General features: G+C 42.8%; 1 protein-coding gene across 3 annotated transcripts in view; it reads left to right on the top strand.

Annotated features, from left to right (window-relative positions):
* CNOT6 (CCR4-NOT transcription complex subunit 6) overlaps window positions 1–23,340 on the top strand; it is a 95,846-nt gene that overhangs the window by 15,261 nt on the left and 57,245 nt on the right. Inside the window, exons 1-2 of one of the 3 annotated variants that reach the window (XM_075009685.1) lie at window positions 12,960–13,043; window positions 15,271–15,647. The exons of 1 other annotated variant lie outside the window; for it this stretch is intronic. The gene's annotated coding sequence lies outside the window, so the exon portion shown is untranslated. Of the gene's footprint in view, window positions 1–12,947; window positions 13,044–15,270; window positions 15,648–23,340 lie in introns of those variants that run through there. One more of the 3 variants, XM_075009684.1, reaches the window with a different exon arrangement.

Genomic DNA, 23,340 nt, shown 5'->3' on the forward strand with positions numbered 1-23,340 from the left:
TGAATATTGTTCTGGCAGTCATATGAAACTGACTGAGATCACACATGAGCAGTCACTGCAGGGGGAAGCTCTGCAGTGCAGGAGCACAGATGGGATCAGGTTTGCAGTGTGTGTTTTTCTGCTGCTAGAGAAAAGGGTGGAGGAACAGAGAATACAGATTAGAAAAAGAGTGAGACAGAGGAGTGCAAAAATGGAAGAAAAAAAAAAGAGAGAGAGAGAGAGGACTAAAACAAGACTAACAGTGTGGGTGGTTGCTCAATGGCCTAAGTAAATTTCCTTTGTGGTAGAATCCTCTCATCCTCATACCATCAGACAAAACTACTGATATTTAGTACTTATATAGCTGCCTCCAAGCATACAGAGTCTGAAGCGCTATGACAGGTTGGTATCATTATCAGTTTTACATAGGTTGTAATTAAGATTCAGAGTGGTTAGGTGTCTTGCTGAAGATTGTATAGCTGAGAAACTGATGAACAATTACTCAATGTATTGAATTAAAAAAAAATCTGATCCCCCAAAAAAGAAAACACCTAAATGAAGAAATCCCACTGTATCTGTTAAAAGCACTTGTGCAAGCACAAGGGTTTTAAGAGACATGCTGTACACTGCAAATGAAAAGTAAACAAGCTAAATTGTTTTGATCTACAGTGTAAAAGCAACAGTTGGGATGCATGCAGAGCTGAACAAGTGATTTGGTGCTTATTAAATAAGTGTAAGGACAGATAATATGAACCATCACAAGATTTTTTTTAGAGTTTTTCCCACAGTCTGATGTGAACCTATTGAGCCAAATAGGATTCTGGAGGGTGTGATAGAATTAGATAACATTTGCTTGTTAAACTGCAGAAGAGCGTAACAAGCTTTTACTAACCAGGAAATTCAGAAAATCTCACAAACTCGATCTCTTACAATTTGCTTCCTAAGGGGTGACCATCTTGTCAGTCTGAATCTCAGGCTCCTCCCCTTCCTTGTCCAACGTTTGAAAAAGGTGTTCACCCTGTAGCAGGAATGGGCAACCAGCAGCACTTTGAGTGAAGAAATACTGCTCCTGCTCTGAGTCACACACTGGGAATACTGACCACCACTCTGAACATCCACCCCTTGTTTGGAGGGAGAAGTGCGTGGTAACAGCTGTGGCTCCAGAGAGTGGCCAGCACTGGGTTGGTGGGAGGGTCTGGGGTTCCTGGCTCTGGGAGAGAGGAAGGGGATTGGCTTAGAGCAGGTGGGGGGGTCTGGCTCTGGAGAAGAAGAGTGGGATTGGCTTAGAGTGGGATGGGGGTGTCTGGCTCTAGGAGAAGGGGGAGGGCATTGGACCACATGTTATAAATGTATTTATCTACATATGTCTATATAGAAATACCTAGAGCTATATTATCTCTCTCTCTCTATATATATATATATGTCTAGAGAGAGAGAGAGAGAGAAATAAATATATAATACATGGCTCTTTATACTCTATCCACAGCTGTTTTGGCTCTTCAACTTTAGTTGTTTGGCTGCCCCTGCCCTGTAGCCACATCTTCTGACTGAAGCAATGGGGCTTCTGAGAGATTGCCTGAAGTTAAGTATTTCTGCTCTCCTGCTCTGGAATAGTCAGCTTAGGTTAATATAAATTCAGCACCCCCATTCAGACAACCATCATTGTCTTAGGCAGTTGTGGGCAACCTGCAACTCATCAGGGTAATCTGACTCTGGGCTCACAGAGGTAGCTGTGTTAGTCTGTCTTCACAAACCAAAAAAGCAGTCCTAGAACACTTTAAAGACTAACAAAATCATTTATTAGGTGATGCATTTTGGTGAGGCGACCCACTTCTTCAGATCTTGAAAATTCAGAAGAAAGACAAACTTTCCAGCTACGCAGATTTCTTCTGGAGTTTTATTCAAGGTAAAGTGATATATTAAAACACCCCAGTAGTCATAGTACAAAAATGGGGTTAGGCTACATCTATATGATGAGATAAATTCAAATTTAAGGCAGTCGGCTTGATAGTACAAAGTGTCTTCACTGTAAATACCATTAGCTTGATTCACTAATATCAATAGCATAATATCATTGGAACCAAGTGGGTGCAGCATCGTTTGAATTTAACAGTTCAAATGAAGGCTAGTGTGGAAGCGCCATGTCTTTGAATCAAATTCATTAGCCTCCAGAGGCTGACTGGCGCTGTTGCACCTGGCTCCCAGCTGCACACCACTCTTGGGAGCTACGCAACTGACCAGTGCAACACTTGGCTCCCTGCTGCACCTGGCTCCCAGCTCCCCTGAGCCAGGTGTATCAGCATTGGTCAGTTTCCTGGCTTCCCCAACCTGTGGTGACCCAGGAACCAGGCAGCAGGGTGAGTGCTGCCAGCAGTGAGGGTGCAGCAAGGCCTGGGGGCAGGGCACAGAATGTGGGGCTGAGGGAACTGTGGGATAGGTTCCCACAATGCACTGCTGCAAGTCAATGTTTGGCCACTCTAGTGTGGCAGCACTAACTCCACTTTGTGGGAAGTGAGGATACTCAAAATCAAATTTATAAAACCCAGCGTTACAAAATTGAATTTATCTAGTAGTGTAAACATAGCCTTAGTGTGTTACAGATTGTTGTAATAAACCATAAATCCAACATCTTTGAAACCATGGTTTTTAGTATCACCAGTGTCCTGTGGCATATTAGAGACTAAAACTTATTAGATCATATGCCTTTGTGGGTAAAATCCACTTCCTCAGAGGAAGAAAACAGAGAGAAAAAAAACAGAATCCAGGGTTTATTTAGCAAGGAGGACTGGGTGCAGGGGGGTCCAGGATGTGGGTGGGGAGAAAGGGTGTCATGTCACTAGTTGGACCAGTAAATGTTTTTTAGTGCCTACAGAAGCTATAAATTGAAGTTCCCAGGCTTGTCTTTTGAAACTGTTGTGCAGAATTCTTTTAAGGCTGCGGACTGATAAGTTAGATACAGAGTGATTGCTCACAGGGACCCAGAGCTGAAACTCAAGTCCAAGTGCAAACATCTACAAAGCAATTTTTCAGTCCTGCAGCCTGAGCCTTGTGAGCCAGTCACCTGACCCAGGCCAGCTGGAGGGTTTTTTTTTATCCCCAAGAAGCTACTCCCTCAGAAGCAAGTCAGTCAGGCAAGATGTTCAATAGGCACAACCACATGTTGGCTAGGGCTACGCTACAGCGGTTCTTTGAAAGAAGTTCTTTCGGATCTCTTCTGAAGAAAATTCTTTTGAAAGAGTGTGACCACACCCAAAAAAGCAGATCTAAAAATTGCTCTGCTCTTTCGATAGAAAGTGGCCACACCACAGCAGCTGTTTTGACAGAATGGGCCAGGAAATGCTGCAGATCGAAAAATCCTGCGCCATAGAGGACTATTTTTTCAAACAAAGGGCTCACTTTTTTTCCCTCAAAGAATCTTTCAGAAAAAGGTGCTTTTCCTCATCTGGGAGAAGAAGAATGCAGCCAGAAAAAGTGCCATATTCTTCCGATTTAATACCAAAAGAATGCATTTTGTGCGTAGATGCTCTGTGAGATTGTTTGTTTGAAAGAGCCCCAGCCTTTTCAAAAATATCTTGCTTGTGTAGACATAGCCAATTTGACATTTGCCTTATTTTTGTGGAGCCATTTAACAATTTGAGCACTTAGATATTACATCCCAGATATTTTAAATAATTGAAATCAAGAGTGTGTTCATGTATCATTTCTGATTCAGTAAAGAAGTAGACAGCAAGTTTCTTTCTAGAATTTCAGATTACTATTCCTGCCTCTTTATGTTTTTCATACTTCTGGCAAAATGATTTTTGTACACAAATAGCTGGCAGGTCTTATGTTTTTTCTTCATCACCTAATGAGGTGCCTGATGTCCTATTTACTATGCACTATTCAAACTCTGCATTGAACACAGAATTAATTTCCTTAGAGGTTTATCTGCAGTACTCTTACACTAGACTTTTAGTGTTTTGTGGCCATTAACTGACCCCTGTGTGGTAGTCTTGTTATCCCCATTTTACATATAGGAAACAGGACTCAATAATTAAGGCCAAAAATGATCAAATGCCAACTAATTTTGGGTACTCAGTTGAAGCAGACTAAGAACTGATTTTCTAGAATAATTTGTATTTTATAGTACTTCACATTACAGAGCAGCACTTCCACTAAACTCAGCTGCCATTCTGAGTGCTTAGCTTTTCCACAAATCAGACCCTTAGCTTCTGCATTTGGGTGCCCAGAAAATGAGAAGCACATTGAACATCTGTGAAAAGTTGATCGATTGGTCCTGCCCAACATCCCCCAGGAACTCTGCCTGCTTGGAAAACTGGACTGTATCCTGGCCTGTGCCACAATCAACAGCCTGAACAAGAAGAGCTTCCTTTCTCTTCTGGCTATATTCATTACATGCTGTGCAAGTTCCGCAACAAATGAAGGAGTTATACAGATAACAGCATCAATTAATTCTCAAAGCACACTCCATCCTGTGCACTACTACATGGGGCAGAGTTGCTGTAGAAAAAAGTACCATGTGATTTCATTGAGGTACTTACCAGCCAGCAGGTCCCTCAGGCAACCTCCCTGCCCTCCACAGCTTCACACATTATTCAAAATGGGTGGCTACAGGGGCCATGTGAGCGCTGCAAGCCCTGGGAATACTTTGTGCACTTCCTGTACCACAAATATGAGCTGGGCAGCTCCAATTGGTCAGTTTGCAACTAATGGGAACTACAAAATTGTGCTGGGGGTGGGGACAACATGTGAAGCCTCTCCCCTCCACCCTCGCTCATGGTGCCCAGAGCAGCATCTATTGCAGGGACAGGCAGGGAGCCTTCCTAAGACTCCTGCTGGACAGCAGGCTGGATCCAGCAGCTTGGCAAACCACATCTGGCCCACAGGCCATATTTTGTCTGCCACTGTCTTGGAGGATGTTCAGTCTCACTCTGGGGATGGTGCCTATATTCCAGCTTGCATTCAGGAGCTCCGAGGAGACTGAGAATACCCCAGGCAGATAAACTCTCCAGAGAATTATTTTGGGGAAGTTATATGGAGTGTCATATACAAATCACAATAGATGATAATAACTGTCCCTTTTAGCCTTGAAATCTATGGAGTGCCCCTCCTCAAAAATGACTGCCTACACCTGTGCTACAGCTTCTTACAAAACAGTTCTAAGACGCTTCAGCACAAGCAAAGCAATGTATTTTTCCCTAGTCATGTTCTCAGAAAAATCTCACCAATTTTTTCTGAAATTTTCAAAAATATTCAGCCTGAATATGGTAACGTTAGAAGCAACCGAAAATAGAATTTTACAGTATGAGGTGTTGGGCATCATTAAGAATAGGTAGCATTAGCAGGTGTGCATATGATGTAGAACATGGGAACCAATTAGCAGTTTTTCTTCTGAAGCACTAGACATTAATTAATGAGAACAAAAGCTCAAAACAAATGGGACAAATGTAACTTGTCTAAACAAACAATCAATTCCTGCATTAATTTGACCCTTTTATGCTGCAGGGTACTGCTGGCCTGAATTCAAGAATGTTATTCCATATGAGAACATTGCTTCTGAAACATAAGAAAAGGTTTCTGAGCCATTGCAAGATTAATGGGAAGGCCTGTCTTTTGACTGATGAATCTACTATAACCTTGCACAACAAGCACACTTTCATATACTATATCTGCCATGTGAGACAGTCAAAATGAAAGAAACTAATGTTACAATCTCAGATCTCATTAAACATCCAGACCAGAAAGTTAATACTCTCACCAACCATCTGTTCAAATGTTTGCCTGCCTACAGTTCTGATGATACTTACATGGAGCAAAAGTTAATCACATGTACAAATGAGCATGAGTACTCTTGGGCAGGAAATTCAGTATACCATAACAGTTCCTGGAAAATTATGCAGCTGTCTTTGCTCTACTCTGCAATTTCAACCACATAATCAAATTGACTGTTAAAAATTACATTATTGAGGTCAATGGTGTAAACCACTTTAGAATTTCCAAAGAAATATTGTTTTTTTTTTTGCCTTCTAGCCTATTTAAAAAAATCACCAGAGAACCAATGTAAATAAGATCAAAGGTTGGAGTATGGTATTCGCTGCACCTTCAGCTGCAAGTTTGAGACCGCTTTTTAGCATAGAATAACAGTAGCACAGCACAATGAATTTTGCAAGCATTGTGTGGCAAAATCCTTGGTCAGGCATGATTTTAGTTACCCAGAAGTCTGCTTATCATGGATGTGGATGAATTTCATGTGGCCCGATAGGTTGTTTACATCCACCAGTCCTAGCTCTCAGTGTTCTGTGCTTTTATTTAGCTCTAATATACCCCTTAAATGTCTTCCAAGAGCCCAGTAAGCAGTGGAAGTGACGGCGATGCTGCTAGATAATACTGATCTTCCATGGATTGGCAAACTCTGTGGTTCGGCATCAGTCAGGTTCCAAGGGTACCTGACGAGAGAGGTTGAACCTCAACTTCTCCTGATGGTCAAAGGCTTCAGTCATCTAAAATTTACTTTGCTGACTGGTCTCTACTTGAAATGACCAGGGCAAAAGTCAGTGGATTCTTTCCCTACCTTTAAAATGTGTGAGAAAACAGTAACAGAAAATAGTGTCTGTAAAGATAATGTCTGTAATTCAGTATAATCTACAAACAGGTACAAGGATGATGTATGTAACAGCCTTCTCATATTCCCCCAGATTGCACCCAGTCTGGAGGGGGCAACTCCAGAGGAGAAAGGAGTGTCCAGGTACCATTTGCCCATTCATGGTCTTTGGTCTCTATTGAGATTGACAGGAGGGCCAAGTAACAGATTTTTGCAATGCTGACATTTTCCACTGAGACACTGAATTGGAAAAAACAAGGCAGATGTTAGAAGTTAATGAACTTTTGGCCACTACTTAACTTGTGTAGGATTTCAAGCACACTACCTAAAGATGAAAAATTCTGAGTAGTATATCCCAGTATCAGTCCCCAACTACGTAGTCACCCACAAGCTAGAGAGCTATGAACAGCTGACTCTTAGAGAAGTAACAATTCTTGGGAAAAATCCATTATGTATTTGAATACTTCCTATTGCATTTGGAAAATGAACTCCTGACAGACAGATACGTTCTATTAAGACCACATTTACCCTAGAAAGTATTAACTTGAGTATATGTGACTATTAATATCTGGGGGAGCAGCTGGACTTCAGAAAACATTCTGAGAAGTGATGTTACATGAGGTTCAGCAAAAAAGCAGCTTTTCTATACAGAATCTTAACGTATCCAGTGACTATGTCAAAAGAAAGAGTTAAAGAAGGAAGTCTATTTGAATCTATTACTAATATTGTGATTGCTAAATCTGTCACCAGAATGTAATGAGTTAACAGTCCTTGTTTTCAAAGCATATCATGTGCATGGCTCAGATGTAAGCTGGAGGGTACTTTTCTAGTTCTTTTTACACATTATAGCACACAAGAACAGTCCTGTTCCTCATCCGTAGAACTCCAATATGCTCTGTGTTACATGCCTCTGCTTATACCTAGACACCTGAATTCCTCAACTCGTCTTGTATTTCTGGGATGATCTTCTTTTGCTATCCCTTCTGATCAAGCAGTGTATAGTAAAATTAGCATTTTGCTTTCATGACTCCAATGTTGGGCCATTTTGATTTCATTACACCTGAGGTCACACAATCTCTCATTTCTGGACAACATCATCATCATGCGTGTCACTCAGACCCATAACCTAGATCCTCATACTCAGGCCACATTCAGGCAGCAGATTTTTTCTATATAACATCTATAAGATACAGCTTTTCCTATCTATCCAACTCAAATGACTATCAAAGCACTCCTCATCTTATTTTTTTAATCATTGGAACATTCTTGTATCTTGCCTTGATTAATGCAACTTTGTCCTACTCACATCCATTCAACACTGGCACAAAGTTTATTTTCCTCACCCATTGTTTTGACATAATCTCTTTTGGATCTCAAACATAAGCTACTTATCTTCACTTTTAAGGCCCATCATGGCCTACTCCTATCATATGATTTTATTCACTATTAAGATGTTGACTCTCACCTCCAATTGGACCATGACACCAATTTCAATTGCCCATGTGTTAAATGTCTAAACAAGCATCTTCATGCTTTCTATCATGCTGCCCTCATGCTTGAGAGGAGCAGCCCCTCAACATCAGCAAAAGGATTATCCTGCTTCAAAGCCCTACTTAAAACTTGATTATGATGCCTACAAGAAACTTAACAACAGTCAGGCTACTGGTGGGCTGTTTCTTTGTACTCCTGTCAGTCTGTATCCATCCGTGTCTTTTTTGTTATATGTAGCCCATGTCTACAGTAGCACTCATGTTTGCAAAAATTTATCACTTGCTGATATAAAAAATACACCCTTGAGCAACAAAACTTTTGCTGGCATAAGAGCTTATGTGCATAGCACTCCGTTGGCCGATGTTCGACCCACCAACACAGTTACTGCTGTTTATTGAGCAGGTTTTATTAGATCAATGGGAGAGCTCTCCCATCAGCATAACATCAGCTACACTACCATTGCTTACAACAGCACAGCCATTGTAACTTTGTAAATGTAAACATGACCTTACACCAAGGGTGGGCAATAATTTTCACAGGGGGGCCACAAATTTTGGTACTCGTCACAGGCCAGCTACAGGCCGCCTAGAAGGGGCAGGGCCTCAGGCAAAAAGGGTGGGGTTGGGGGAGGCTAGAGACATAGTGTGAAAGAGAAACTTTGTGTGACGGGCTTTGTAACAGACGGAGTGTGCACTGCAGTGTATATGTAACAGCAACTCTGTGTGTGGCACAGACTGAGCATGTGTGACAATAACACTCAGTGTGCATGTTGGCTGTGGCTGGATAAATTTCTGAGCAAAGCCACCCTCTATTCAGCAGTGTCCAATAGAAATTCAGAGACTGACACACTTGTGGTCTTCCCATATACACCACAGCCCCCACACCTACTCTAAATAAATGCCCCCCCCATTCTAATTTAATACTGGTGACTCACAAGAGCCACAGCTGGAGCCGCTGCTTGGGGCACACCAAGCATTGGGGCATGTGGGCAGAGCAGGCACACAGCAATCTCCATCAGCAGCTCTCAGAGGAGCTGTGTTTAAAGGCTCCACAAGCTGCATGTGGCTCCAGAGCCAGATTCACCACATTGTGGTGTCCTGTTCACCACATGTGGCGAGTGGCAAATGCATTGGACACCATGGCTCTATCTCTTTAAAGGAAACGTGTCCAGCTCAATTATCTCACCCTCTCTCTGCACTCCTGAGTCACTTACCATCCATGCTTCAGTCTGGAGTAGCTTGGCTGCATCTCCCCCTCTCCCTCATCCCTGTTCTGCAGAGATGGAGCATAAGGGAAGGGGAATGCTGACTTCAGCACTATCCTCTTCCCTCCCACACTTCACAGCTAGTAGGAGAATCCTAGGAGCAGCTTGGCTGCAGACAGAACAAAATGGCAGGGAGGGGCAAGGGAACACCTGCTGTTGACTGTACGTATACAGGCTCTGCTAATCAGCTGGGCGGGCTGGTGAGAAATGTTAGGCAGGCCAGGTGCTGCTGCCAGGCATGACTTTGCCCACTCCACCTTAGAATGTAAGCAATTTTGGGGCAGGGACAGACTTTTCATTGTGTTTATATGGCACTTAGTACAATAGGGCTTCTAGGCACTACAATAATACAAGTAACATATTGTATGGTATTCTTGCCCATATCTGAATGCATATGCCTCTGCTAATCAGTTCCTCCTATTGCTTCCCACTGCTACACCAAAATTTTCAGATAAATTGCTAATGTTATACTTTTAGTTGCAGATAACTTACTATTATTATAAGAAGTCCTGTGACACCTTACAGACTAACAGATATTTCGGAGCATAAGCTTTCATGGGCAAAGACCTGCTTTGTCAGATGCGTCTCCAAAATATTTGTTAGTCTATAAGGTGCCACAGGACTTCTTGTTGTTTTTGAAGCTACAGACTAACACGGCTACCTCTCTGACACTATTATTATAGCTGATCAAAAGGCCAGCAGTCAAGTATGAGCACCATGCTAGTAAATATATATGTATGGAAGTAAATGACCATTTTCCTTGAGTTTGATTTCTTGCTCATACTTTGCATTCTTGTATATAAGAATTTAAACTTTAAGGGATGTTCTTACTTTTTGACAAAAATACTTTGTTCCTTGCACTCTTTACTTTAATATTCTTTCTAGCCCTGATAGTGTGATTTTTTTTAAACAGACACACACTACGTGCTGTCCCCTTTCCCTTATTGTATCAGCTTGCTATTGAAAACACAGATCAGAATGCTGAAGTTTAATATTTGTTACTTTTTTGTGTTTCTGGCTTTTTCCACCAGTTAGTCCCCTGCTTATGTACAGTACCCTCCAACTTTCTGCCCCCATTAATACTTTCATTCCATCTGCTTGTCCAGGTCCTGAATGATCCTCCACCATCTTCTTGAATATGCTCCAAAATACTCCTCCAAATCCATACTTATATCCAGCTTCTTCAACTTTACACATCCATCAATGTCTGATGTCCCACTGCATGCACTATACTACTATTCTGGTCTCACCAATATGCTCTTCCAAACTGTACCACAAGGACACCCCATCCCTAAAGGCCTTTAATCCAACCTCCTTTGCTGATTTTTGAATTCACTTTCATCTACAGCCATCAATTCCCTTTTCTGACTCCTCCAAAACCTGCTTAAGTTCTGGCTGCATTTTTTCCCTTCATCTCCCCATCACCACCACCCTGAACATACATAAGAACATAAGAATGGCCATACTGGGTCAGACCAAAGGTCCATCCAGCCCAGTATCCCATCTGCCGACAGTGGCCAATGCCAGGTGCCCCAGAGAAGGAGAACAGAAGACAATGATCAAGTGATTTATCTCCTGCCATCCATCTCCTGCCCTTGTACTGAAGGCTAGGGCACCATACTTTACCCCTGGCTAATAGCCATTTATGGACCTAACCTGCAAAAATTTATCGAGCTCTTTTTTAAACCCTAATAGAGTCCTGGCCTTCACAGCCTCCTCCGGCAAGGAGTTCCACAGGTTGACTGTGCGCTGTGTGAAGAAAAATTTCCTTTTATTAGTTTTGAACCTACTACCCATCAATTTCATTTGGTGTCCCCTAGTTCTTGTATTATGGGAAAAGGTAAATAATTTTTCTATATTCACTTTCTCCACACCATTCATGATTTTATATACCTCTATCATATCACCCCTCAATCGCCTCTTTTCCAAACTGAAAAGTCCCAGTCTCTCTAGCCTCTCCCCATATGGGACCTGTTCCAAACCCCAAATCATCTTAGTCGCCCTTTTCTGAACCTTTTCTAATGCCAATATATCTTTTTTGAGGTGAGGAGACCACATCTGCACACAGTACTCAAGATGTGGGCGTACCATAGTTTTATATAGGGGAAGTATGATATCTTTTGTCTTATTATCTATCCCTTTTTTAATAATTCCTAACATCCTATTTACTTTATTAACTGCCGCTGCACACTGCGTGGATGTCTTCAGAGAACTATCCACTATAACTCCAAGATCCCTTTCCTGATCTGTCGTAGCTAAATTTGACCCCATCATGTTGTACGTGTAATTTGGGTTATTTTTTCCAATGTGCATTACCTTACACTTACCCACATTAAATTTCATTTGCCATTTTGCTGCCCAATCACTCAGTTTGCTGAGATCTTTTTGTAGTTCTTCACAATGCCTTTTGGTTTTGACTGTCCTGAACAACTTGGTGTCATCTGCAAACTTTGCCACCTCACTGCTTACCTCATTTTCTAGATCATTGATGAACAAGTTGAACAGGATCGGTCCCAGGACTGACCCCTGGGGAACACCACTAGTTACCCCCCTTCATTGTGAAAATTTACCATTTATTCCAACCCTTTGTTTTCTGTCTTTTAACCAATTCCCGATCCATGAAAGGATCTTTCCTCCTATCCCATGACCACCTAATTTACATAAAAGCCTTTGGTGAGGGACCCTGTCACTTTACTTTTCTGCAACTACTAATGCCCCTACCCAATCTGTTCCATGCAACTGCCTAAAATCCTCCTCAGAGTCTCCCCAAAGCACACTACCAGGCCCCATTTGCCCCTCCCTCCAGATCTTGGTACAACTCCCCTGGCAGAGGTACACCTCCAAACCCCACTCTGAATGCCCAGACAGATCCCCTTTCTAACCTAGTTACCCCCCTTCACCTTCACAGCCAACTGTCTGCAATTGCTTACGTTCAGATCCCCCGCCCCAGCACGGCTCACCTTCCCCAACTGGCACCCCCTTTCAGTCCTCCAGATTCCCCTCACCCACCCCACTCTGTAGCCCCAACCCTCGACCCTCGCAGGCCCCCATCTCTGCGTCCCTCCCTCACCCTGCACCTGCTCTGGATCCTCACCCTCCACCTCTGGACGCCCTCCCCCCATTCTTACCCCTTCTACGGCCCCATCGATTTCGGGCCCCCTCCCTGCACCTCCCCACGAGACACAACCCCGCGGATCCCACAGCCCTCCCCTTCCCCCACAGGCCTCCTCCGGAACCTCACGGCCCCCGCTGGCCCCTCTCCTCCACAACCCCCAGAACCTCCGGGCCCCCCTGCAGCCACCTCCGGAACCGCCCCCCCGCCGCACTTCCCTCCCTCAGACTCGGCTCCTGCGCGGCCCCCGTAGTTCCGAGGAAGCTGCAGGCGCGGCACGACCCCTCACCGGCCGCGGGGCTGAGCACACACCGCCCACTATCCAGCCGTCCCAGCAACGCCGCGCGAGGCCCTTTCGGGCAGCCAATGGCGCGTGGCGCGCGGGGAGCGTGGGCGGCCCCGGCGGGCGGAGCTGCGGCGGGGGGCGGCGGCCTGTCCGCTGCCGCCATGATGCTTGTTTGCTTTCAATGCGTGTGAAGAGAAGGGGGAGGAGGCGGGGGGGAAGCTGCTCTCCCGTCCGGCCCGCGGCAGGAAACAAAGAGCCAGGCAGGCAGCGGAGAGAGGGCGTCGCGGGGACGGGGATGCTGCAGCCACAGGTACGGGGAGCAGCGGGGCCAGCCGTGGTGGGGAGGCCGGGGCCTTAGCTCGAGGGGGGCTGCTGCGCGGGGAGTCGGGCAGCGTATTACTGCGGGGGGGAGGTGTGAAAGGAGCGAGTATTATTACTCCGGAGGGGGTATTATTGCTCTGATGGGGGGAGGGCGGCTGCTGTGGGGGGTGTAATCACCGCGATGGGAGAACGGAGGCGCGGAGGGGAAATATTATAGGTGGGGGTTGGGGGGCGGGCGCCCCTGTGTGGGGGGCGAAGGAACGGGAGTGCCCTGGCGGGGTGTAGTGTTGGCTGGGAGGAGTGGGCAGAGAATGGTGTGGCTGGGTCGGGGGCTTATGGCTTTGGGGCTGGGGTAAGATTCCTGGCGCGGGGAGAGTATTGCGCGCGTCTGGGGAGTAGTATTGCTCGGAGTTGGCGGGGGTTACTCCAGAGGAAGAATTAACGCTCGGTGTGTGTTGAGGGGGGGTGCCTGGAAACGTAGAGGGGGGCTTGTTCTCAGGAGTGGGGGGTTGTGTAAGTATTCCGGGGCTGGGGAGTTTGGGCTCGGAAGGGGTATTTCTCACAGCTGGGCTGAGTGAGGCGAGGGGATGCATGTCATGGTAGAGGGGAAGAAAGGGTGGAGATGCATTATTTCTTGAAGCCAGGGGAAGGGCTGAGAGAAGGGGGCTTGAGGGGGCTGATGAGACAAGAAACTTGATGGAAATGGGGCTGCTTCTTTCAAGAGGTATTAGATTGGAGGCTCACCCACAGAATAAGAGTGCCGAGAGGAGAGGGGCCTCCTCTGCTCAACTTATTGACCCCATACTTATTTGCATTTATAAAGTAATTTATAGTACATCACGGTGGATTTGCAGTGAAAGGGAAGGTGTGGGCTTCTTTTAGATGAATTAGGGGTTATTCTCTTTTCAAAGGCTTATCTACAGCAAGAAAGCAATTTAAAAGCAGTGACAATGGGCTTGAAATTAGTATAATGGCATTTGGAAGTTTAAGCATTTTTCCCATGTAATTGAGTCTAAAATAATTAAACATAAACATAGAAGGAAATGACATCAGTCTGCTAATTCTTCAGCTACAGTCAGACTGCAGTTTTCTATCAATTTCCCCATCTGCATTGAGAGACTTGAATTTATTTAAAGCTGATGTATTCTTTTGTGTGAGTTTTACTTTATGAACATAAAAAAAAAGTTTGTAGACAAAATCTGTTTTCTGCTCAGAGAGAAGCTGATGCTTGCATTTGTTGTTTATACAGTAGTCTAAAAGCTGAGGCCTAGCTGGCAATAAGGAGGCCACAGCAGCAACTGCTTAGATCTGTCTGAAATAGAAAGAAAGAGTGTTAGTGTGATTGACAGTCCTGTTATCCAGTGCAGACAGTGGGGAGGGCAGGGCTTGTGGTGACATGCAGGTAAGTGGCTGGGCCAGTGAGACTGTGGAAGGCACATGTAGGGGATAAACATTGGGGAACTGGAATACATCTCTCTCAGGGTTCCTCCAAGGACAAATTTAGGCAATATGTGTACGTGAAAAGATGTGTGCATACATTTAATAATGGAACTTATAATATCCACCTGAGAGGGTTACAAAGTTCTTGTTCAGACAATTACTTCTGTAATTGGGGGTTTGGGGAGTGGTGATTATTGTGTGTGTCAGCCTCTGAGACAAACATGTATGGAGTAAACAGTTGTGAATTAGATGCAAGACCTATGTACTGTACATGCTTTTTGTATTCCACTGGTGAGGTTAGCAAAAACTCTTATGGGTTGACTCCTTCTATGTGACTGCAAATTGTTTTTCTAAAAATCTAAATTTCACACAATCTGAGCAATAATTTCTCTACAAATTAAAAAAATTCCTTGTGAAAATGGCTTCATTGTCTCATCCACACTTAAGCCATTTTCTGTTGTTGGTTTTTTGTGTGTTTTTTGGTTTGTTTTTTTTCCTCCCCATATATTAAATTGTTTTGATCTAAAATATTGGTAATGTAGAGACAAATTGATTGGATATAAATTTCTGTGAAAACAATTGATTTATAGCCAGTCATAGTTTTTCAGTTGCTCATTTGTTTTGTTTTGGGGGACTGTTTTCTTTATCAGGATTTCACTGCTTTGGGTAACAGATTCAAAGAATTTAGGAATACTTGTGGTAATTGTCTGTTAAAGTGTGAAGGTTTGCAAGTGTTGACTGGTAACTTTATTGTATCTTGCATTTTTTCATCCTAGAGCAGGTCTCGTAATTGGGAATTTTTCAACATTTCCACTGGGGTAATTTTACAGGATTATCTGCCCTGTGTTCTTCCTGCTGCTTCATCTGGACTCTGGAGTTTGCTGCTAGCAATGAAGCCTTCTGTGGGGTTTTATTCACGCTCTTACTGAAATGGAGCCATTCGCATTTGGATTAATGGTTTATTCACTTTCCACTTGAATCTCTTGGATCAGTCCATTTGTAAAAAGGAGACTACTATGCATCTCTTTTCTGTTTGCATATTGAAGTTGAACGCTGGGTGCATCCTTGATGTGTTCAGGCTATTTACTTTGCGTGAATGTTAGAGGAAGAACTGAAATATAAGATAGATGAGACTTTAAAACTACGTGGGCAGGTAACTACTTTTGGTATTTTATATTTTCAGATCTTTTCTTCTTTTTTTAATAAAGAATGTAGTGTTCTCAGGTGTGAAGAAGTCTTGTTAAACTGAGTCCACAGTGGTTAATGTTGGGAAGTAAAAGTAGTGAAATATTTAAGAAGTGAGAAGAGGAGAACTGTTAGCAAACTTCATGTACTGTTTATAAGAGAGTAGGCAGCTTTGACAACTGGAAAAATGCTTCCAAGGTTGAACAGTCCAAGACTTAAAAAAATGTCACCTCACCAGAAAGTGTCATCCCTCCAAGGCTTTGTCTATGGTGCACTTGTGTTGATAAATCTTGTTGCTTGGGGGAGAGGAGGGGTGCCAAAAGTTTTACCAACAAAACGTGCCCGGGTGGACAGCACTTTGTTGGTGCAAGCTGCTTCTGTGCCGACAAAGTTACTGCCCCTCATTGGGGTGGTTTTGTTTTGTTGTTGGGAGAGTTCTCTTGCTGAAGAGTCACAACGCTGCATCCTGTAGAGCAGCAGAGCTTTCGTGGTGCTGCTGTAACCTGTACAGTAGACATAGCAGTGCCTAATGTTTAAGGCTGTCACTTAAAAGACCCTATAAAACACCAGCTGTACAACCTTCTTAACGAAGAAGATACATTTTTGTTCATAGTCCAACATGCATTAGGATTATGGTCGTGGAGCAGAACCCCATTGTTCTAGGTTGTGTACAAACACAAGCCAAAGAGAGCCCCTTCTGTTATGACCTTGCATGTTGTTTGCTCTGTTTTCTTTGCCAGCAGAATATAGTAAGTTACAAGAACATGTTGACATGTAATTTTCGTGATACAAGTGACTCATGGGCAACTTGACATTCCTGGCCCAGACAGTCACACTCATTAAGAGTGGGTTACTTGCGGATCCCATACTTGTGAAGGATCTTTTTTTTTTTTTGTAGAGTCTAGGATGGTATACACATTAATATTCCACAAGTTATTGCTATCTCCAGAGAGATTTATTTTTTACAGTTGACAAATACACTGGCATTAGAAATTATTACCTTTTAGAATCAGTTTAAGAAAATATTTAAACTTTAAAACCTGATGAGAATAGCCTTGTCAAGCAGCAGACTGAGCTCCAAGATCTGGGGTTCATTTATAGCTTTGTCAGGCTATGCCTACGTGGCAGACGCTATTTCAGAATACAAAGGTAACCTGAAATAGCAGCCTATGCAATACACCCATTGTCTTGAAACGATTCGAGATAGTAGCCGTGCTGGCCTGGCATTTCTTTAAACCTTCTTGCATGAAGCATACCAGGAGCCTTGAAGTAGGCTATTTTGGTATGCGGTACTGTCTAAACAGTGCTACATGCCGAAATAAAGCCCTGTTTCAAAATCTACTTGAAACAAGCAATGATATTTGCATAGTGCAAATTGTGTACGTTGTTTCAAGTTTGGGTGCTGTGCAGACCTAGCCTCATAGACATAGAGGTTGAACCTTGCCTGGGTTGCACAGTAGATTTTTTTGTTTGTTTTTTAATTTTTACATGAAAATAAATTTATCTACTTTGTAATGGAGTTCTTAGGTTAGATTCAGCAATGCTTTTAAAGTCTTTTGACATGGAAGCTGCTGTGTAATTTTGAGACTAATAAAGTACGCAGAATAGACTCACGCTGGACCTCTTCATTATAACTGCTTTGCTTTCTGTCCACTAACCCAGTTCTGGTGCTTCAGACTTGGAGGTCTGATCGATTTACAGATATCATTCAAGATTATTAGTATCTTAAATCATAGCATCTCTGGTCTAAGGTCCCATATGTTAATTAGGCTATGAAAGTCCACCTATGAAAAGTTGATGCACATTTGTGTATGCAACATCTAGATAATCTCCATGTTGGGTAAATTTCTATAATTGAGTTAAAGCCTTCAAAATGGCTTTGTTTTTTCCAAAAAAAGGAAAAAAAAAAAAACACAAAACACCCTTTTGAGAACCATCAGTGAGAGGCTGCAGGACAGTTGTGGATTTTTTTTCGTTGTGTGTGAAATTACTCAAAGATCAATTCTGTCTTTTGTAAAACTGCTACAGAATGGCTGGCGAGGAGCATGGGAATTGATGGAGCTGTCGAGAAGGAGTAGGCAGTGGCCAAAAATCATAAAAAATGTAAAAAGCAGTGAGAATCTTTGGAGGAAAAATGCTTGCCATGTTGTAATAGAGCCCATGCAGTTAGTTTGGGAGTGTCACAGAAGATGCCTTCACTGGCTGTGGCATTTCTAGGATTTGTGGAGTGAGGTTCCCTAGTTAGGAACCTTAGGAACTCGCCTTGAGTGGAGCAAGGCCAGTGTGGCACTTCTACCCATCTTAGTTTCGGCAGTTGTTGCAGTTTGTGACTTGCCGACTTTTAGATCAGTTAAGAAATCTGCAATATGACAGGAACTTTCCTGTTTCAAGCTTGCTACAGAGGGTTTTGACTTTAACATCTCTCTCTGGAGCATCTCAAACTACTTCCCCCCCTCAACTCCTTCCTCTGCTGTCACTAGGTGTTACAGGGGACTTGACAGCAGACTGGGGCAGGAATGGCTTATAGAATGTTCTAAGAGAATCTGAAGTAGGAGGGTTTGTGGTTTCAGGTTGCTGGTATGAAAGGGGGTTATTTACTGTGCGGCACCATGCCACAGTACCAGGATCTTGCTGCAGACCGTAACTAAGGTTTAATGTCTGTTAAAAGATTGGTTGGTCTTACTGCTATTTTTGGAAAAACTAATAATTAAGGTATCAGGGAGGTAGCCGAGTTAGTCGGTATCTTCAAAAACAACAAGAGGTTCTGTGGCACCTTATGGACTAACATATTTTGGAGCAGAAGCTTTTGTGGGCAAAGACCTGCTTTATCAGATGCATGTGTGCCCACTCATACATCTGAGGAGGCGGGTCTTTCCCCACAAGAGTTTAGGCTCCAAAACATCTGTTAGTCTATAAGGTGCCACAGGGCTTCTTGTTGTTTTTTAATGATTAAGGTGTTGTAAGTTCAACTTCAGTGGAACTCTGAAAGTGGAAGGACCTGCATAAGCAGATCAGCCCCCAGACCGTGCAATTTTTGCAGGTGTCACAAACATATGGAAGAAGGTCTGTTCTCCAAATGTAGTGTATCAGCCCTTAATCTGCAAGCTGAACTGAAAACAAAACAAAACTAGGTCTGAGTATATGCCGTGTTATATACATTGTCTGCTAGGATAGGTGTGTACCAGAAGTAGCTGCTCCATAGCTAAGCTAAGACATTATTCATGTCCAGCTTTGACCATTCATGTCCCCAGATTTTTGTGCGTTTTGCAAATGTATTGTGTTATGCTGGAGAAAGCTATTTTAGAGAAATTTGAGATTCCTCAAACTTGTAAAAATTTGGGATTATTTATATTTTGAAAGGTTATCTAAAAGGCAAATTATGGCACATAGTTCTTATAGAAAGCTTGCTCAGTTTTCTTTTCATATGACAGTTCATGAAACCTGTAATAGGTTTTTTTAAATTCTTCATGGGGAAAACTGATCTGTTACTGTGCAGAAGGGAGTAGTGGCTTAACCCAAGAGAGAGAAGGATCATGTGGATTCATCTTAAGGTAAAATGAGAGTTCTGCTCAGATTTCTAGGCCTTATTTAGGACACAACAAAAGCCAAAAATAAGGCAGTACTTTTAGGAATTTTTCACTGCATGTGGGTGTGAAACTCTTTGTTTAAAGTACAGAAGTAGAAATGATCCCACTGTACCATAGTGCTGAATTCATGGTCCTTGTCTGTGTTGCTGCCAGCTTTAAGCAATCATACTCTGGTTAAAATGTTACCTATTCTATTACCACTAATGCACTCTAATAACATTTTAAAATTAACATTTATTATCGAGCATGGTGTGTTATGACCAGTCTCAGCCAGCAAAACATAGAGACCATTTTCACACCAGTAGGTGGGCAAATAAGACCAAGGCCTGGTCTGTGCTTAACCCTTGTATCATAGAATCATAGAACACTAGAACTGGAAAGGATCTCAAGAGGTCAAGTGCTGTCCCCTGCCCTCATGGCAGGACCAAGTATCATCTAGACCATCCCTGTTAGATGTTTATCTAATCTGCTCTTAAATATCTCCAGTGATGGATATTCCACATCCTCGCTTGGTAGTTTATTCCAATATTTAACCACCCTGACAAGAAGTTTTTCCTAATGTCCAGCCTAAACCTCCCTTGCTGCAGTTCAAGTTCATTGCTTCTTGTGCTAGCCTCACAAGCTAAGGAAAACAATTTTTGTCCCTCCTCCCTATAACACTCTTTTAGATACTTATAAACGACTATCGTGTCCCTCTGTCTTCTCTCTTCTAAACTAAACAAGTCCAATTCTGTCTTTCCTCAGAGCTCATGTTCTCTAGCTCTTGTTGCTCTTCTCTGGACCTTCTCCAATTTGTATGAGCTTGTCTGTCAGTCAGTGATGGGGGGAGAAAGGAGGGGCACAAAACCTCACTTCTAATTGACAGAACTGTGCCAACAAAATACTCAATGTGGATGCAGTTATGCCAAGGGAAAAGTGCTTTTCTTGATAAGCTCATGTCATTCAGGGAGGTGATGTTCCTACGTGGACAGAAAAAGTCCTGCAGTCAGCTATGTCTGTGGATTATAAACATATCCACTGGAATCTTGGTGGTTCCAGTTAATTTAAGTGTTTTTTTTCTCTCTCTCCTGTGCATGTGTGTTGATTAAACTCTGGGTGACTGAAAGTGAAGTCTCACTGTTTCCTGGGGACGATGGCACAGCATTTGCTCTCTATTTCAAGAACCAGTGTTTTCATTGACTTTTGCAAATGCAACGTAAATATTATCCAGGTTGAGTCCCTCTAGTCTGGCATTCTTGGAACCTGACCAACGCTAAATAAGAGAATGTGCTGGACCATGAGAGGACAGTATTATCAACGCTTCCACTGCTTGCTGAGCTGTTAGATATTTAGGGGTAAATTACAGCTAAATAACAGCACAGAACACTGAGCTCTAGGACTGGTGGCTGTAAACAAACTTCATGGGATGACAGAAAGCTTGGCCATACTCATGATAAGTAGCCCTGCGTTCGGGATTACATATGTTGCCAGATGAACGAGTATGGGACTAGAGAGGCTCACCCTATACGTGGTTTATTTTAACTGTAATTTTCTGTATTCTTCCCGTTTTGAAAACACTGTGTTTAAGATCTGTTGTAAATACACCAAGTTACTTTGGTAACTTTTATAATTAAAGTATTCCTAGTACAGTAGGGTCTCAACACTCGTGAACCTAAGGTTTGCCAATTCAATTATTCACGAGCAGCCACTGCTCTGGGGCTCCAGGCCACAGAGTGTCAGCAGCTGCCACTTCCCCCAGGGCCCCGGTCAGGGAGCACTGGCAGCAGCTGGACTCCAGGTGGGAAGTGGCTGCCATATAGTATTTGCGAGGGTTCTCAACACGGAACCCTTGCGAATGTTGAGACCCTACTGTACATAAGCTAAATGTATGTTACATTAGTCTTTAATGCCTCCCAAGAGTCTGTTCTGGTTTAGTAGTATTATAGGCATGTACATAGTATTAAACTGAGTTTATGCCACTTTTTCAAGAATGGAAATTAAAGCCAAGTGAACTTAAGCATCCTGGTGAGGCTAGCCTACTAATCTGATTCTGTTGCACTACGTAACAATTTATTGAAGAATTCTGAACTTGAGAGAGAGCTTGGTCTTGCTTTTTTGGAAGTATGGGAAGTGGAGTATCCCCTCTACCCTCAGATTGTTGAGTACTGGTGTCTAGTTCAGGAAGAAACATGTCCACCCCATGTAGGGTCATTGCAAGGCTTTGTTGAAGGGTTAAAATTGAGGCATTCCAGGGATTTTTCTATCTCACTTTGCCCCAAACATAGAGAATGAATAAAAAAAAAAATTCAGTGAAGCCTTTTAATCTTGTAGTTTGTAGTTTTATTTCTAAAATATTTGTGTGCATTTTGTTGCAGAATGAAGCATTAGTCTAATGCTGACTTTTGTGTGTGTTTTGCAATTCTATTGATCAGCTATAAGTGGCTTCCAATCTGGATTTGACTGGGAGTACTGCAAATTTGATGATGGGATGAAAAATCCAGAGCAGTGTGAAATTTCCTTGTTTATTTTCTGGCAAAATTTTACTGGTAAATATTTTGTATACCATAAGCCTTACTATTGGCTAACTCTTGCAAGTATTAGCTGTGAAAAGGTTCAATTTGTTTATTCAAATGATGCATTGTACAGATTCTTCAGTGGCCAGTACGCACCTGTCACTTATACGAACATAGTCAGTTCAATTTTTTTTGTTTTGATACAAAGCCATCAAGATGTGCTTTTTTTTTCTAGATCAGATCAGACGAAATACATGAGTAAGCCTTTGCAAGGTTCATTTTGAGGGAATGAGTTAGAGGCTTATTGATCTGCTTCAAGGTATGGACCGTATGTGACCATCCAGATTCCTTGTACGCCTGTTTTACTTAAATAACAGTTGATGATGAGGTAGACAGGGTATCAGCTTCTTGACATTCCAAATGCTATTGGTTTTAGTGTTAATATATTTTTCTATCTGACTGTGGCAACTGACATGGAGGACAGGGTAGCCAAATTGCGGTTCATGACCTGTATGTGGCTCTTCCACAATTGACTTGCTCCCAGATTTCCAAACCCACCAGACTGCGGGTGGAGCTGAGGGCTTCTGTCCTGTGGCAGCGTGGTGTGACTAGGGACTTCTGCCACAGACAACTGCTGACTGAAAATAGAGAGGAGGGAGCACAATTTAAAGGTTCTGCTCTCTCCGGAGTTTGTTGCAGTTTCCCCTCTTTCCTCAGTGGTCTCTCCCTTCAGCTTCCATGTTTAAGCTCTGCATAGAGGGGCATTGGCAGACAGCTGCAAGCGGCAGGGAGGGGTTTCTGCCTTAGCTCCTTGAGGAGAGGCAGCCCTGAAAGCAACTGAAGCCTTGAGCCCTGGCAGGTGCCTCCCATCAGATTAAAGCGGTATTTCCCACCTTGCAGGGCTGAAGGCTTGAGCCCCATCAGGTATGCCCCAGCTCCCAAGCTTCTAAAGATTGTCGTATGTGGTTTGGACAGTCAGTAAGGTGGTCCACCCAGATACAGGCCCTTATTTAGGTATCTGTTTGTAACTATTTAGGGAATTGCACTTAAGATGAGCTGCTTTATGGCCAAATTCTGAAATCCTTACTCAGGCAAACTCCCACTGCAGTTATTGTGAATTTAACTGAATAATAATAGAATGCCTAATTTTGTCACACTCAATCCAAGATTGTACCTTAATCCAAAAGTAATCCCAGTGAAATGCAGTGTGAACAGAGTCAGGCTGTTGGAGACAACCTCAGTCTTCAACTGTTAACAAGAATTTAGTTTTACAGATGCATAAAGGATACATAAAATAAAGGACTGTGGTATTTAAATGCCAAATATATTGCATGTATATTAACTTGATTGGGTAGGGATAAGTAATTATGCAATACTTAAACCAAATGTAAATGGAATTTGCTTTGAGCTAAATCCATAAAAAAATCAGTAAGTGAACTGTTTTCTACTCGGGCCTCCTTATATGACTGTCTAAAGAATAAGAGCTGGTATTTCGGTCAGGCTGTGGAATTGCCATTATAATATTTCTTTTCACTTTGCTTTTTCAAATGACTTCCAGCTTTTAATTCTCGTATTTAATCTC

Source organism: Carettochelys insculpta, chromosome 15 (assembly GCF_033958435.1).
Source record: "Carettochelys insculpta isolate YL-2023 chromosome 15, ASM3395843v1, whole genome shotgun sequence".
Lineage (NCBI taxonomy): Eukaryota > Metazoa > Chordata > Testudines > Carettochelyidae > Carettochelys > Carettochelys insculpta.